General features: G+C 35.0%; 1 long non-coding RNA gene across 1 annotated transcript in view; it reads right to left on the bottom strand.

Moving 5' to 3' along the window:
- LOC106009428 (uncharacterized) overlaps positions 1-13,583 on the bottom strand; it is a 28,974-nt gene extending 15,391 nt beyond the window's left edge. Inside the window, exon 1 of the long non-coding RNA XR_001183506.3 lies at positions 13,493-13,583. This is a non-coding gene — a long non-coding RNA (uncharacterized LOC106009428). The remainder of the gene's footprint in view (positions 1-13,492) is intronic.
- Between the last annotated feature and the right edge of the window lie 1,247 nt (positions 13,584-14,830).

Below are 14,830 nucleotides of genomic sequence, written 5' to 3'. Positions count from 1 at the left end.
GTAAGCAGCACAGAAGGCTTTTAGTTTAATTATATGATTCTATCTCTTATCTTCAGAGTCAGATGAGGCTAATGTTAATTATTTATTAAACAGCAATTTCAATGTAAGCTCTTCTTATCTACTTCAATTTATCCATTTCTCCAATGAATTGATGCTCTCTATGGCTTCTGTAAAATACACTAATGGATTCCTCCAGGGACAGTTTCCCTCAGATATACCTCACTTCTTTTCTTCTATCAGTGGAACTGTATGCTTATCAAGAAGTTTGTTTCCAAACATGACATAGAAATTATATTCTTTATTGTCATTACATATTTTAATTAAATACAAACAAATTCATGATTTATATGTATGAAAAATAATGTAAAAATGAAGTAGATACTGTCTAAATATTTATACAGTTAGTCAATTATATTACTATTATATTAGGTATTAGTAAGAAGACGTGGAAATTGTGGAAATAATACAAGACCACATGATTATACTCTTAATTTTATGGAGGCCTTTAAGACATGTTTATTAACACTTTGAAGATAGTGAAATGGAAATCTTATTTTGCATAGTTGATGTAATTTAATAAATGAAGAAAATGGAGCACATGAATATATAGACATTTTATTGAATTTTTTGAAATAGAAGGCAGCATTAAAGTACTATGAACTTCATTCAAGTTATACTATTTAACTGTTTTCTTCCATTAATGAAATCCAGAAAATGTGAATTACTGTATCTTTTTATTAATTTCCCTAGAGTTATTACTTAATTTTATGACTAGAAAATTTGATTTATATTAATTCTATATTGCTTAATAATCAGAGAACATTATTTATCTATTCTTTTAATATAAAATGATTTCTTACATTTTCAGTTTTGCATTATTTCCAGTAGTAGGCTAAATTAAAAAGAATTTAGAAATCTGGAATTATTTAGAAATCCAAAATCCAGAAGTCCTGCATCATAAGGTACATGTGTTATTACAATTTTAGTGCCTATTGCCATTCTAATCTATATATACAACTCTCCTTTGAGAGTAGTTTCTTAAATGGGACAAATGAGATTAGGGTGTAATATGTTGGCCATGCTGTTCAGTCTTCCTTATGGTTTTCTGATTCTCATAAGCATGGATATATTTATTGAACACAAAGCCAATCAGTCTTAACATTTTTTAAACTTCACTGGCACTGACCTACATCATGGGTTTGCTTTTGGAGTCTTGTTCTCTATAGTCTCTATGCTTATCAAAATTTATCTGTATTTCATTAAATGACTTATTTATCATACCTAGTACTAAATATATTTTCAACATTCATGCTCATTGTAATGTCTGTATGCCTATGAACAAAGTGACACATGAAATAATATTTCAGTCCAACCTGTTAAGTGTTAACTCCTTCTCACTGAACACACAAGCATCTTTAGATATTGTCACCCACATGACCTAAGTGCCTGCTGTGTCCTTCAGACCCTGTGACTATAGAATCCAATCCTGTCTCCCCATGCACACTTTCCATCAAGTTCATTTCCCTTCCAGAGCCCCACTCAGCATCTTAATAAATGAATCTTTCCTAGGTCACGTTTTCTTCTATTGTCACTCAGTTACAAGAGATCTACCTTCCTCTAGCAAGTCTTGAATACAGCATAAATCATTTTTAAAAGTTCACAAGCATTTTACTCTGACAAATCACTCAAATATGCATAGAGATCCATTACCCATAAAGTAGATATGAGAGAGAGAGAGAGAGAGAGAGAGATCAGAACAGTGTATGGCTTCCTAAATAACAGTTTTGCTACTTTTTCTCATGATGGTTTTAGTACTCTCAGAGGATCAAAAGTTCACATATGATAGTATTAGATAAAATTCACACAGATGGAAAATATTACTCTATATTTAGAAATGTGTGATGGATTTTAACACATAATAAGACACGGAAATTACAGAATAATAATTACAAAAATTAACTTACTACAAAGAAAAATAGTTTCTCTCACACCCTCAAATCCCTTATCAAAAATCAGCTCCTTAAATTATTTTGAGAATATCTGGAGATATTTTCTTACTCAGAAGATCCACCCTAGCCAGCTGAAGGGAAATGTGAGTCCTGGCTCTGAGCTATCACCCAGAGCCCTTCATAAGTCCTTCCTTTCATTTCTTAATGTTCTGAATTTATGGAGGTATCAGTAAGAGAGATAAGGTCAAAAAGAGGCATAACAAAATGAGCCCAAAATATGTCTGCAATTCAAAATTGTCCAGGAGACTATACTAACTTTTTCCCTTTCTTGTTTTCCAGTGTTCCAGTTTTTTCCAGTGTTTTTCTCCAATTTTGCTCATTTCATATAAGGATTTTATATGTTCTTAATGTTATACAAATATTTATCTGTATCTTCCCTTTTAACTCCCATCTGGCATGGATATATTATTCATGTATTCAACACATTTATTTACTTGGTCATATATTTTTCTTAGTGCCTATTACTTTTACAAAATTCTAGGCTTCAATATATACATATATTTGATCTTATCTATTCTATTATGCTCCCACTCTTATTTTCTTCCTTTTGTGTAATACTAGTTTCTCTTCTACATTCATGTCATCTATTTAGATTCCACATATTAGGGAAAACATGTGATACTTGTCTTTATGAGATTGTTTAATACAGTGATCCATCCATTCTCCTGCAAGTGATACAATTTTGTTGTTCTTTAAGGGGGAATAATATTCTATTCGGTATATATACCACATTTTATGTAACCATGTGTTGATGGACGTAGGAGTAGTTTCCATATCTTGGCTACTATGGTATCCCTATATTCTGCTGGTTTTAATTCTTTCAGATATACACCAAGGAATGCTATAGTTGGGTCATATGGTAGTTCTGTTTTTAGTTTTTTATGAACTTCCATGCTGAATTTCATAGTGGCTATACTAACATTTATCCCCACCAGTCTTTCAAATAATTTTGAATTGAGTCGGGTGGAAAACACCGAATCAGCCCACTGCAGACAGACAGGTCTGCAGACACGATCCCGAGGTCGCCAGTCAAGGTGAAAATACCAAATCAGCCTGCTGCAGACAGGCAGGTCTGCAGACGCCATCGTGAGGGAACCAGTCTCACAAAAAACAACGAATCAGCCAGCTACAGACAGCCACCTAGTTCCACACTACAAAGACGCAGAGGACACCGAACCACCAGACCACTGTACTGGAGCTAATCAAGTTCTCAGCATTTAAAGAATTCCTGCCCAGTGGTAGGGGCTTCTGAGCCTTGGTCCCACTGCTCCTGGTCCAGAGGAAGGGGTTTCCAGGTGGCCAAACATCCCGCCGCACCCGGCAAAGAGGAAGGGGTTTTCAGGCCACCATCTATACCCCTGCTCCCAGCCCCTGGCCCACCTCTCCCAGCTCAGAGGAGGTGAGTGATGTGGATGCCAACAGCACCTCTCTGGTCCCCCAGTCAAACTGAGAAAACACATAAATAAGTCCCAAAACCAGACTTCCAGATCACCTACAGCAACCCCAAAAGGAAATGAGCTGGAACACTCTGATACTCAACCACCTGGACCCACTGAACTGGCAAAAAAAAGGGGAACCAGAAAAAAAGAAGTCAGAAATAATTTCTCAGAAAAGAGGAGAAATTATGCTCCTAGTGCAAGACATGATTAATAAATCTAGAGAGGAGCTGAGGAACATGATGAAATCCCAACATAGGAAACAAATGGAATCCATAAAACACATGCAAATAGATTTCCAGGAGATGAAAAACTCCATTGAAAGTCTACACAGCAGAATGAGCCAATGTGAGGACAGAATTTCAGATATAGAAGATAAGATTGCAATTAATGACCAGGAAAAGAAAAATTGCTTCAAAATTATAAGGGAACAAGAGAAATCAATCCAGCACCAGCTAGTCAATGCAAAGAAGAATAACATAAGACTGATTGGAGTCAATAAAGAAACAGGAGAGAGTGCAGATGACATAAAAAACTCTTCACAGAAGTAATGGCAGAAAACTTCCAAAGCAGGGGAAAAGAACATGACATACAGATAAGTGAGGTATATAGGACTCCAAATACCCTTGATCAAAAAAAATCTACACATAGGCATATGATTGTTAAGATTCCAGAAACTCAACAGAAGAAAAAATTCTACAAGCAGTTAGAGAAAAGAAACAAATCACATACAAAGGAAAGACCATCAGAATCACAGCAGACTTCTCAGTGCAAACCATCAAAGCAAGAAGAGCTTGGAGTGACATATTTCAAGCCCTAAAAGAAAACAGCCTCCAACCTAGATTGATATATCCTGCAAAACTATCTTTCAAAATGGATGGAGAAATAAGATACTTTCATGACAAAGAGTGCCTTAGAAACTTTGTGAATACCAAACCAGCGCTCCAAAGAATTTTACACAATATCCTAGGAACAGACATTGAGGATCACAACCCCAGGAAGCAAAGCAGAATGAACCCATCTGGCATGACAAGAAATTAAATGTAAAGGGGGAGAACCCAACAAAAAAAAAAGTAATGGCATTGATAAGTCAATATGTTTCAGTTATAATCATCAATGTTAATGGTCTCAATTCACCAATCAAAAGAAACAGACTGGCAGAGTGGGTCAAGAAGCAAAATCCAACAATATGCTGCATACAAGAAACACACTTCATTCAAAAGGAAACTCATTGACTGAAAGTTAAAGGGTGGAAAACAATACTCCATGTGACAGGAACCCGAAAAAAAGCAGGAGTAGCTATCCTCTTTGCAGATCAAGTAGATTTCAAACCAACACTGATTAAGAGAGATGAAGAAGGACACAACATCCTTGTAAAGGGAAAAATCCAAGAGGAAGAGATGACAATCATAAATATCTATGCACCAAACACTAGTACACCCAACTATATAAAACAAAAATTAATGGACATGAAAAGCCATATATGCATTACTACAATTGTAGTGGGGGACCTCAACACCCCATGTCACAAATAGATAGATCAACTAGACAAAATATAAGTAATGAAATACTAGAACTCAATTGAACTCTTGAACAAATGAACTTAACAGATGTTTACAGAGTCTTCCACCCCACAAAATCAGAATACACATTCTTCTCAGCTGCACATGGGTTATTCTCATAAATAGACCACATACTCACACATAGAACATGTTTAAGTAAGGACAAAGGAATTGAAGTTATCCCCTGTATATTATCAGACCATAGTGTGATGAAATTGGAGATCCATAGCAAAAGAAACTAAAAAAATTTCATAAACATGTGGGAATTGAACAACACACTTCTGCATAACCAATGGGTCACAGAGGAAATTAAAGAAGAAATCAGACAGTTCCTTCAATTAAATGACAATGACAATACAACGTATCGGAATCTATGGGACACAATGAAAGCAGTCTTATCAGGGAAATTCATAGCAGTGAATACGAATATTAGGAAAACAGAACGAGCCCAATTAAACAACCTGATGCTGAACCTCAAACTTCTAGAAAAAGAAGAGCAGGACAACCCCAAAGCTCATACAAGGGAGGAAATTATAAAGATCACAGGAGAAATGAATGCAATGGAGACTAAGAGAATGATACAAAAAATCAATGAAGCCAAGAGTTGGTTCTTCAAAACAATCAACAAAATTGACAAACCCTTAGGCAACCTTGTCAGAAAAAGGAAAGGAAAGGCCCAAATCCATGCAATTAGGAATGAAAAGGGTGAAATGACAACAGACCCAGCAGAAATCCAGATGATCATCAATACCTACTTCCAGAATCTATATGCCAGTAAGATGGACAACACAGAAGAAATGGACAGATTCCTAGATACATATGAATTACCAAAGTTGAATGAAGAAGACCTAAAAATTCTGAACAACCCAATACCAACCAATGAAATTGAAAATGTAATTAAAAACTTACCAACTAAGAAAAGCCCGGGCCCTGATGGCTTCACTTCTGAATTCTATAAGACATTTAGAGAGGAACTACTGCCACTACTGTTTAAACTCTTCAATGAAATTGAAAGGGAAGCAATTCTCCCAAATTCATTCCTGGAAGCAAGCATCACCTTGATCCCCAAAGCAGACAAAGACTCAACTGAAAAGGAGAACTATAGGCCAATCTCACTAATGAACATAGATGCAAAAAACTTTAATAAGGTACTGGCAAACAGAATGCAGAAGATCATCAAGGAGATCATACACCCTGATCAAGTGGGATTCATCCCAGGGATGCAGGGATGGTTCAATATATGCAAATCAATCAATGTAATACACTACATCAATAGAGCCAAGGACAAAAACCATATGATTATCTCCATAGATACAGAAAAAGCATTCGACAAAATCCAACACACATTTATGATAAAAACCCTACAAAAAATTGGAATAGATGGTCTCTACCTCAAACTGATAGAAGCCATCTATGAAAAACCAACAGCCAATATCATACTAAATGGTCAAAAACTGAAATCCTTCACACTAAAATCAGGAACAAGACAAGGATGTCCACTATCACCACTCTTGTTCAATATAGTTTTGGAAACATTAGCCACAGCAATTAGACAAAAGAAAGAAATAAAAGGAATAAAGATAGGAAATGAAGAAGTCAAATTGTCATTATTTGCAGAGGACATGATACTCTATATAGAGGACCCCAAGAACTCCATCAAAAGTCTTCTAGACTTAATAACCAAATTCAGTCAAGTAGCTGGTTACAAGGTCAACACACAAAAAATCAATAGCTTTCCTCTACATGAAGGACAGACTTACTGAGACAGAAATAGGGCAAACAATTCCTTTCACAAAAGCATCCAAAAAACTGAAATACATAGGAATCAACCTAATAAAAGAAATCAAAGACCTCTTCTCTGAAAACTATGGCACTCTGAAAAGAGAGATTGAAGATGATATCAGAAAATGGACAGACATCCCTTGCTCCAGGATAGGAAGGATTAATATGAAAATGGCCATACTTCCAAAACTGCTATATAGATTCAATGCAATTCCAATTGAGATCTCAGCAGCACACTTCATGGACCTTAAGCAAACAATTCAAAAATTCATTTGGAACAAGAAGAGACCCAGAATAGCAAAAGTAATTCTAGGTAACAGAGACATGGCAAGGGGTATCACAATCCCCAACCTGAAACTATACTACAAAGCTACTGTGATAAAAACAGCATGACACTGGCAAAGAAATAGAACTGAGGACCAGTGAAACAGATTAGAAGATGCAGAAACAAGGCCAGACACACTCAGCCATCTCATCTTCAATAAAGGAGCCAAACACCCTCACTGGAGGAAAGATAGCCTCGTTAATAAATTTTTCTGGAAAAATTGGGTTTCAACTTGCAGAAGATTAAAACTAGAACTATATCTCTCGCCATGCGCTAAACTAAAATAGAAATGGATTAAAGATCTAAATATTAAAATAGTAACGCTGAACCAGTTGGAACACAGGTTAGGTAGAACTCTTGAAGACATTGTTGTAGGAAAAGACTTTGTGAACCAAACCTAAGTTGCCCATGAACTAGCACAAACAATCAACAAGTGGGTTCTCTTCTTATTAAAAAGCTTCTGCACAGCAAGAGAAAACACCAGCAGTGTAAAGAGACAAACCACAATGTGGGAAAAAATCTTCACCTGCTTTTCCTCAGACAAAGGTCTACTATCTCGAATCTATAAAGAACTTAAAAAGATCAGACCTCCCAAATTTAAAAACCCAATCCAAAAATGGGCATCTGAAATGAACAGACATTTCTCAGACAAGGAAGTAGAAATAGCAAATAAATACATGAAAAAATGTTCAACATCACTGGTCATTCAAGAGACGCAAATGAAAACAAGGCTGAGATTCCACCTCACTCCAGAAAGAATGGCTGCTATTATGAAATCAACCAATAACCAATGCTGGCGGGGCTGTGGGGAAAGAGGAACCCTGCTCCACTGCTGGTGGGAGTGTAGACTGGTGCAACCACTGTGGAAATCAGTATGGAGATACCTCAAAGAACTAGGACTGGAAGTCCTATTTGGCCCTGCTATTCCACTGCTGGGGATCTTCCCCAAAGAATTAAAAGAATCATACCACAGTGATATATTTGCACCCATGTTCACAGCACCACAGTTGGTGGTAGCTAAAACTTGAAAACAGCCCAAATGCCCATGAACTGGAGACTGGATCAAGAAAATGTGGTTTTTTAAAATAAAATGGAGTACTACTCAGCCATAAAAAATGAGAAATTAGCTAAATGGATGCACATTGAGGCTGTACTCTTAAGTGAAATAAATAGGACACATATGTAAATACTGAATAGTGTCTCTAGTGTGAGAAACTGAAAGTGTAAATAAGGACTAAAATGTATAATAGGTAATGTGAAATAGGAAGAAAAGGGGCAAAGGGGAAGGAAGTGGATGGGGTAGGGGAAAGGAAAGAAGGGAATGGAATTAATATGAGAAAATGGAAAAAGAGGAACAAAATCTTTGTAAATAGGGAGGACTGGAGGGGTTGAAGGGAGGGCTGGGCAAGGGTGAAAAATAAGAACCAAGAGAGATTATGTAAAGGTGCAAATTTCCAATGATTAATGTCATTATATTGTATACCTAAAATGTACCAATGATTAGAATGAATAATCGATAATGTAAAATAGGAAGACAATGTCCAAAGGGGTAGGGGTAGTGTGAGAGGCAGGGGAAAGGAAAGAAGGGAACAAAAAATGCTGAGAAATGGAAAAAATGGAAATAAAGTCTTTGTAAATAGGGAAGGGTGGAGGGGGTGAAGGGAGGGCTAGGAATGGGGAAAATATAAGAACCAAAATGCATCATGTAAAGGTATAAGTTCCCAATTAGAAATGTAATTGTGTTGTATACCTACAATGTACCAATAAAAGAATTTTTTAAAATTAATAAAAATTTTGAATTTTTATTTTATAGTAAACACTATTCCAACCAAAGAAAAAAAAGTAGGGCTGAAAAACCAATATTCCTTGTTGATATGCAGTTAAGTTATAAAGTGCAAGAGCATAGCTACAACTAAGAAGTTAAACAGTGAAAACTGCTTTGTTAAATATTAAAATAAAGTGTAGGCTATAAATGATAACATTGCTGATTTTAATTGTTGTAAATAAAAGTACTTTCAAGTGCTAACATTTAAAGAGAAATCTGAAAGATACAAAAGATCTGATCTGAACATACTAAGACAAAGAACATTCTTAGGAAAAGGAAAATAAATGGCTAGTTAATAGTTCCTAAGATCTCAGTTTATTGGAAGCATGACTGGTGAAGAGAAGATTGATACATTTAAAGCTTAGTTGGTAGATAAAGGATTAGTTCTGGCTAGTTTGAAAACTGCAGGAAGAGTCATGAATTTTATTGAATGGAATCCAACAAAAGACTGTAATTCAGTTGAAGAAGAATAACACACTACAAGTTTTATTGCTTATGATATGTTGATTTCAAGTCAGTCTGGGGGAGGGGAACTAAAAAGTGTGGAAAGAACATAAATAAATATTTTGGATGAGATATTGTCTGTTCATAGTTGAGGGAATAATTTATGACTTATATGACTTCTGGCATTTTATAGTCCATTCATGCTATTTCACCATTTCTCTGCAGTAACTGCTCATTCAGACTTTATTGCATTAAAAGGGCCATTGTACCCCAATTTGTCCTGAATCAACTCCCACAGCTGCCACTTCTCCAGGAATGCACTTTGCAAATCAGTTGAAAAGAACTCTTAAACCTCCACAGGATTGTATTCACATTGCCCACATAAAAACTAGAAAATTTCTCTTTAAATAGTATGTCATTTTAAAATACTACTTATAAATGGTTTGAAGGGAAAATTTGGATCATATTTATTTCTTCACAAAACTCACAATGATTGCTTATTAATCAGCTTTTCTGTTACTAGTAAGACAAACAAACACATACATACCAACACACACACACACACACACAAATACCTCACACACATAATTTAAAGGAGAAGTTATTTTGGCTCCCAGTTTTAGAGTTTCAGTCCATGGTTGACTGGCTCCAAGGAAGATCATGGCAGGGGGACATGGGGGAGCAAAGCTGCTCACTTCATGATGTTACCAGGTGAGGGTCATGAGGTGCTTGTTTTACAGGTTCTTGGTGTCCTGAATAAAGAACTGAATATAACACAAAGAAAAGTAAATGAAAGTTTTATTATTTACTGAAGGTGGAAAACATTCCACTCTACAGGGCACGAGTGGGCCAGTGAATGTAGAGAACAGGGAAACGGGATGTTACCAGAACCCCTGCAGTGGGTTCTGGTCTCCTGTGAGCCACTACAACACAAAGCTGATAAGAATAAAGATAAGAAACAAGACTTAGAGAAAAAGCTGAGTTTTGGGCCTGATCAGTGTTGCTCTTGGCAACAAAGACAAAGGCACTCTGAACTTGTCACTATTTGGGGGGTTTATAGGGAGTATTAGATGACTCAGAGGGTGGTAATAATCCTAAATTGATGAGGATCTTATAATTGGAGGAAGTTTCAGATGACTCAGAGGGTGACAATAATCCTATGACCATGAGGATCTTATGCAGATGAGGATCTTAGGTCAATAAGAAGCTTATGTTGATTAGAACAGGAAAATGAGCAAATGTTTTTACAACAGTAGGTGGGATGAGTTAAACTGATAAGGAATTTGTCCCTCCCCAGGTGAAACCTTTCTCTTACTACTTGGTTCTCAAGAAACCAGGGTGTCTTCACCTGATATAATCTTGCTCATGAGTGGCATAGCATCATGGGACCATTGAGGCCTCAACTGTGACTGGAGGAAAAATTGGAGTTATGTTTTTACATGTTATAGCTGGCCTGTAGGCAAGAAGACTAAGCCTAATCATAATTCAATTGTGAAACGATTTTTCCCAAAGATTATGTAGAGTGGCTCCTGACAGACTACTATGTTACATTTTTCCTTGTTATATTACAAATCATTTTTTTCAATATCTAGCAAATTCTTGAGGGACTAGAGATCTTCTACTCATTTATATATTTATTAGAGCAGTACATGGTATTTTAATAATAATTGCTAGTAGACCAAACTATTTGCTTATTAAATGGAGATTAAAAATATAATCAATACAATTTAGCATCATTCATATATTAGCTATATATGCTTATTTCAAGTCCAGTGACTCTTATGGAGCTCTAGACCACTGTTTTGGAGTGGCTGCCAGGTTAAAGCACTGTGGTTGGTGTCAAGATAACTGTTCTAAGTCAGCTTCATGTTGCATTAAAGAGGCAAGCTTATTACACTCGAGGCAATCAGGGAAAACTGAGTGTGGATTGTTCCTAATGAACAGCAGTTTGATTATTTATGCTAAGGGCACTGGATGAGTACTCATACTGTTTGTGTTTTGACTGTTCAACTATTTATCACACAATGACTTCAGCATTTTAATTACTTAAATCTTTCTACAAATAAGAGGGGCAGATGAGAAATCACTCAATTTCTGCTCTCAGTGTTTTCAGCTATGAGCTAGTAACCACTGCACCCTGCAAGACTGGCCTGAAAAATAAGACAATGGGATTTATTGAGGTGAAAAGATTGATGCAGATTTGAGCCTGGAGGGGAGTACTGGAAAACATTCTACAGGTGAAGGCTTACAAGGACTGGAGATAGACATTGATTAGTTATTCTAGATTGTTTTCTGTTTGTTTAGTACTCCACTCTCCAAAGTGGGAGCCAGATGTGGCTACTGAACTTTAGAAATGTGGCTACTCTGAAATGAGAAGGGACACAAGTGCAAAACACACCATGGATACAGAGTATCAACAAACCAATACTGTTAAAGTGCATGCTGAAATTATAAACAAAGAACAAGTAAAAAACTAGATAAGATGAAGTAAGGAGATAGATGTTTCTCAACTGGAAAGGGGTCAAGAGATGGGCGAGGAAAAGGGGATGAAAAAGGAGTTAAAATGTATTATGTCCATGTGTCAACTCCATTCAAGGAATGGAAACAGTAAGTACTGCACACATCTACTCATAGTAAAATAAAAAAATAGTAATCTTCTGGATATGCTATGTATAGTGCACTTCATTGCCTGATTCAGTCAGTAGGTAGATTTCTTCTGACTTTTTGATCTTGGATATTAGAAAATTCACATATATGTGGTGTGCATTAAATGGGAAGTCACTGCTATAGTAGTATTGAAATTAACTGAAAATTATAGCTGTCATGAAAAGTTATTTTTATTTGTTTTAACACTTAGAAAATATCTTGTTTTCTTTCACTTTTTAAGTTATTTGTTTTCATTTTGAAGATTTGGTTTTGCTTTGTTTTCAGTACTGGAAATTGAACCTGGGTCCTTTGCACTAAGCTAAAGCCCTCAGCTGCTTTTCTTTTTCTTTTTCATTGTTTTGTCTTTGGGGAGTTTGTTGTTGTTGTTGTTGTTGTTGTTGTTGTTGTTGTTGTTTCAGACCTGGTCTCTCTAGTACACTAAATTACCTAGGTTTGGATACAAAATTACAATCCTGCCTCAGCCTCTCAGAGTCCTAATATTACTAGCATGTGCCACCATATCTGGCTCTTTTTTTTTTTTTATAAGACAACACAGTAAGAATGAACAAGGGAACTGTCAAAATAATAATTAATTTATTTTCGTGAAATATTCTTGAGCTTTTCAGTATACACTAATAACAATTTGAAATTTATTACAAGACAGTGATTTACTGGGAATGTGAAAACTAATAAAAAATCAGAAAGCATTTATTAGCTATTTTAACTCTATAATATTCATTTTAGAACATTTGTTTTGCTGAGAAGAAAAACATTTATATAATGTATTTAAATTATGCTAAAACAATTTTGTTTCTAATATTTGATACATGAACACTGCAAAACAATGTTGGAATTTGAATAATATTTCTCTTATACTGAATAATCTTTTTAACATTCTCAGTGAAAAATGAGAACAATCATTATTTTGTAACTAGCATATACTAGGGGGCCGGGAATTTAGCTCAGTGGTTTCGCCGCCTGCTGCATGTATTAATTAGCTATTCCATTTTATACAAACAAAATCCCTATATCAGTATTGGAATAAAGCACTAGCTGCTATCTGGTGACTCTAGACAGATTTCGTGAATCTAATGCTATATACAAGTACATCTATACCAAGAACTCCAGTGAAATCCATTATATTCACTTTCCAGTTTATTTTAGGCATCAACAAATTTCAGAAGTAATGAATTATTTTCCAGATATCATAATTGTGTTGTACATTGCATTTGGCTCAAATCTCAATGGTAAGAGACCTAATGTAATAAAGATAGTTAATATTTAACTAAACTTCATTTTTGTTGTTGGGTTTTTTTGTTTTGTTTTGTTTTTTTGTACCAGGGATCGAACTCTGGTCCTTCCGCTTGCGCAACAGGCAAGGAAACCACTGAGCTAAATCCCCGCAACTTCACTTTTTTTTAGATGGGCTCTTGTTGCATAGTTCAGACAAGCTTTGAACTCACCATATATTCCAGGCTGGCCACAAAGTCACAATGATCCTCCTGTCTCAGTCTCCTGAGTGCTGGGATCATAGGCGTGTGCCACCATGCCCAGCTAGACTTCAATCTTTGACAATGATTTGATGTAATTATTAACTTGAGCCTCTAAACACTGTTATCTGGTAAGAACTGTTGTTATCATGTTATAGAAAAGGAGTTAAGGAACAAACGTTTTATATTCTGCCTTTTGTTTTAAAGTCAGAATTCACAGAAGTAATTCTACTTGAAATTATTTTGTAAATGCTAATAAGTGCTAATTGAGTTGGACATAGTATAAACCAAATAGGTATCTCAATTATTGCTCATTATATACTTTATTAATGCTTTATTTAATGATAAATATGTTCACATTTTTGTTTACTAAATACCATGTCATGTTATGTGATATCATATTTGTGTGGGGGACAAACTAATGTATGATCCTTGGGAATTTCTATTATCTAGTAGAAATTTTAGATAACATTTACAAGTGATTCTTTGGCAATAAATTACTAGTGATTGTTATTTTTCAGCATGTAATGTGATGTTATATAAGTAAACTATTGTAATTTGAATTTATAGACCTATAGTGAATTAAAGATTATGTTCTTTCCTCTCTCACCTTTCCCCTTCCTTTACATGTTAGCTTAATTAGAAATTGTTTTATAGCTGTGTCAGAATTGTTAAAATATTTAGAGCTTTAAAATATTAACCAGGAATCATTACACATTCATTTAAAGACTTTCTGACTAACCAACATGAAGGGAAGTGAAAAATGAAATATTTCCCATAAAGTCATTGAAAGAAAATAAAACTACTATAAAATATCCATTATATGAAATGAATCTTCTGGTTCTCTGGGCTTGAACTTATCAACCTGATTTATGATGAACATTACTTTGACTTTTTAAATTAAAATTGCATAATTTTCAATTACAGAGTTTTAACTAACTTTAAAATTTAAACCACTAATTAACCAAACTCAAACATCAAATTTCTAATGCATTAGGAAATTTAATCCTACATCAAAAATGTACATGGAAAAAAAAATGTACATGGATAAACTCCAGTTTAAACATCATTCATTAATACTGAGGTGATCAATTGACTTTAATTCTTAATTCAGATTGTTTTTCTATGATTTTTTTCTTTGTATTCTATTCAATAATAAGTACATTTTATTTTAAATGTAAAACAAATAATCTTAATATGTGCCTTTTCCTATAAATATCGACATGTCATTTGTGATGTTTTTATTCCAAAGCAAATAATAAAAGGGAAAAGATCAACCATGTAATGAATAACAATTATGTTCCAGGGATT

The sequence above is a fragment of the Heterocephalus glaber genome, unplaced genomic scaffold (genome assembly GCF_053883595.1).
Source record: "Heterocephalus glaber isolate CG9 unplaced genomic scaffold, H.glaber_assembly_v1.0 deba00001538, whole genome shotgun sequence".
Classification (NCBI taxonomy): domain Eukaryota; kingdom Metazoa; phylum Chordata; class Mammalia; order Rodentia; family Bathyergidae; genus Heterocephalus; species Heterocephalus glaber.
The sequence above is the reverse complement of the archived record's forward strand: the minus strand, read 5'-3'. Positions and strand labels throughout refer to the sequence as shown.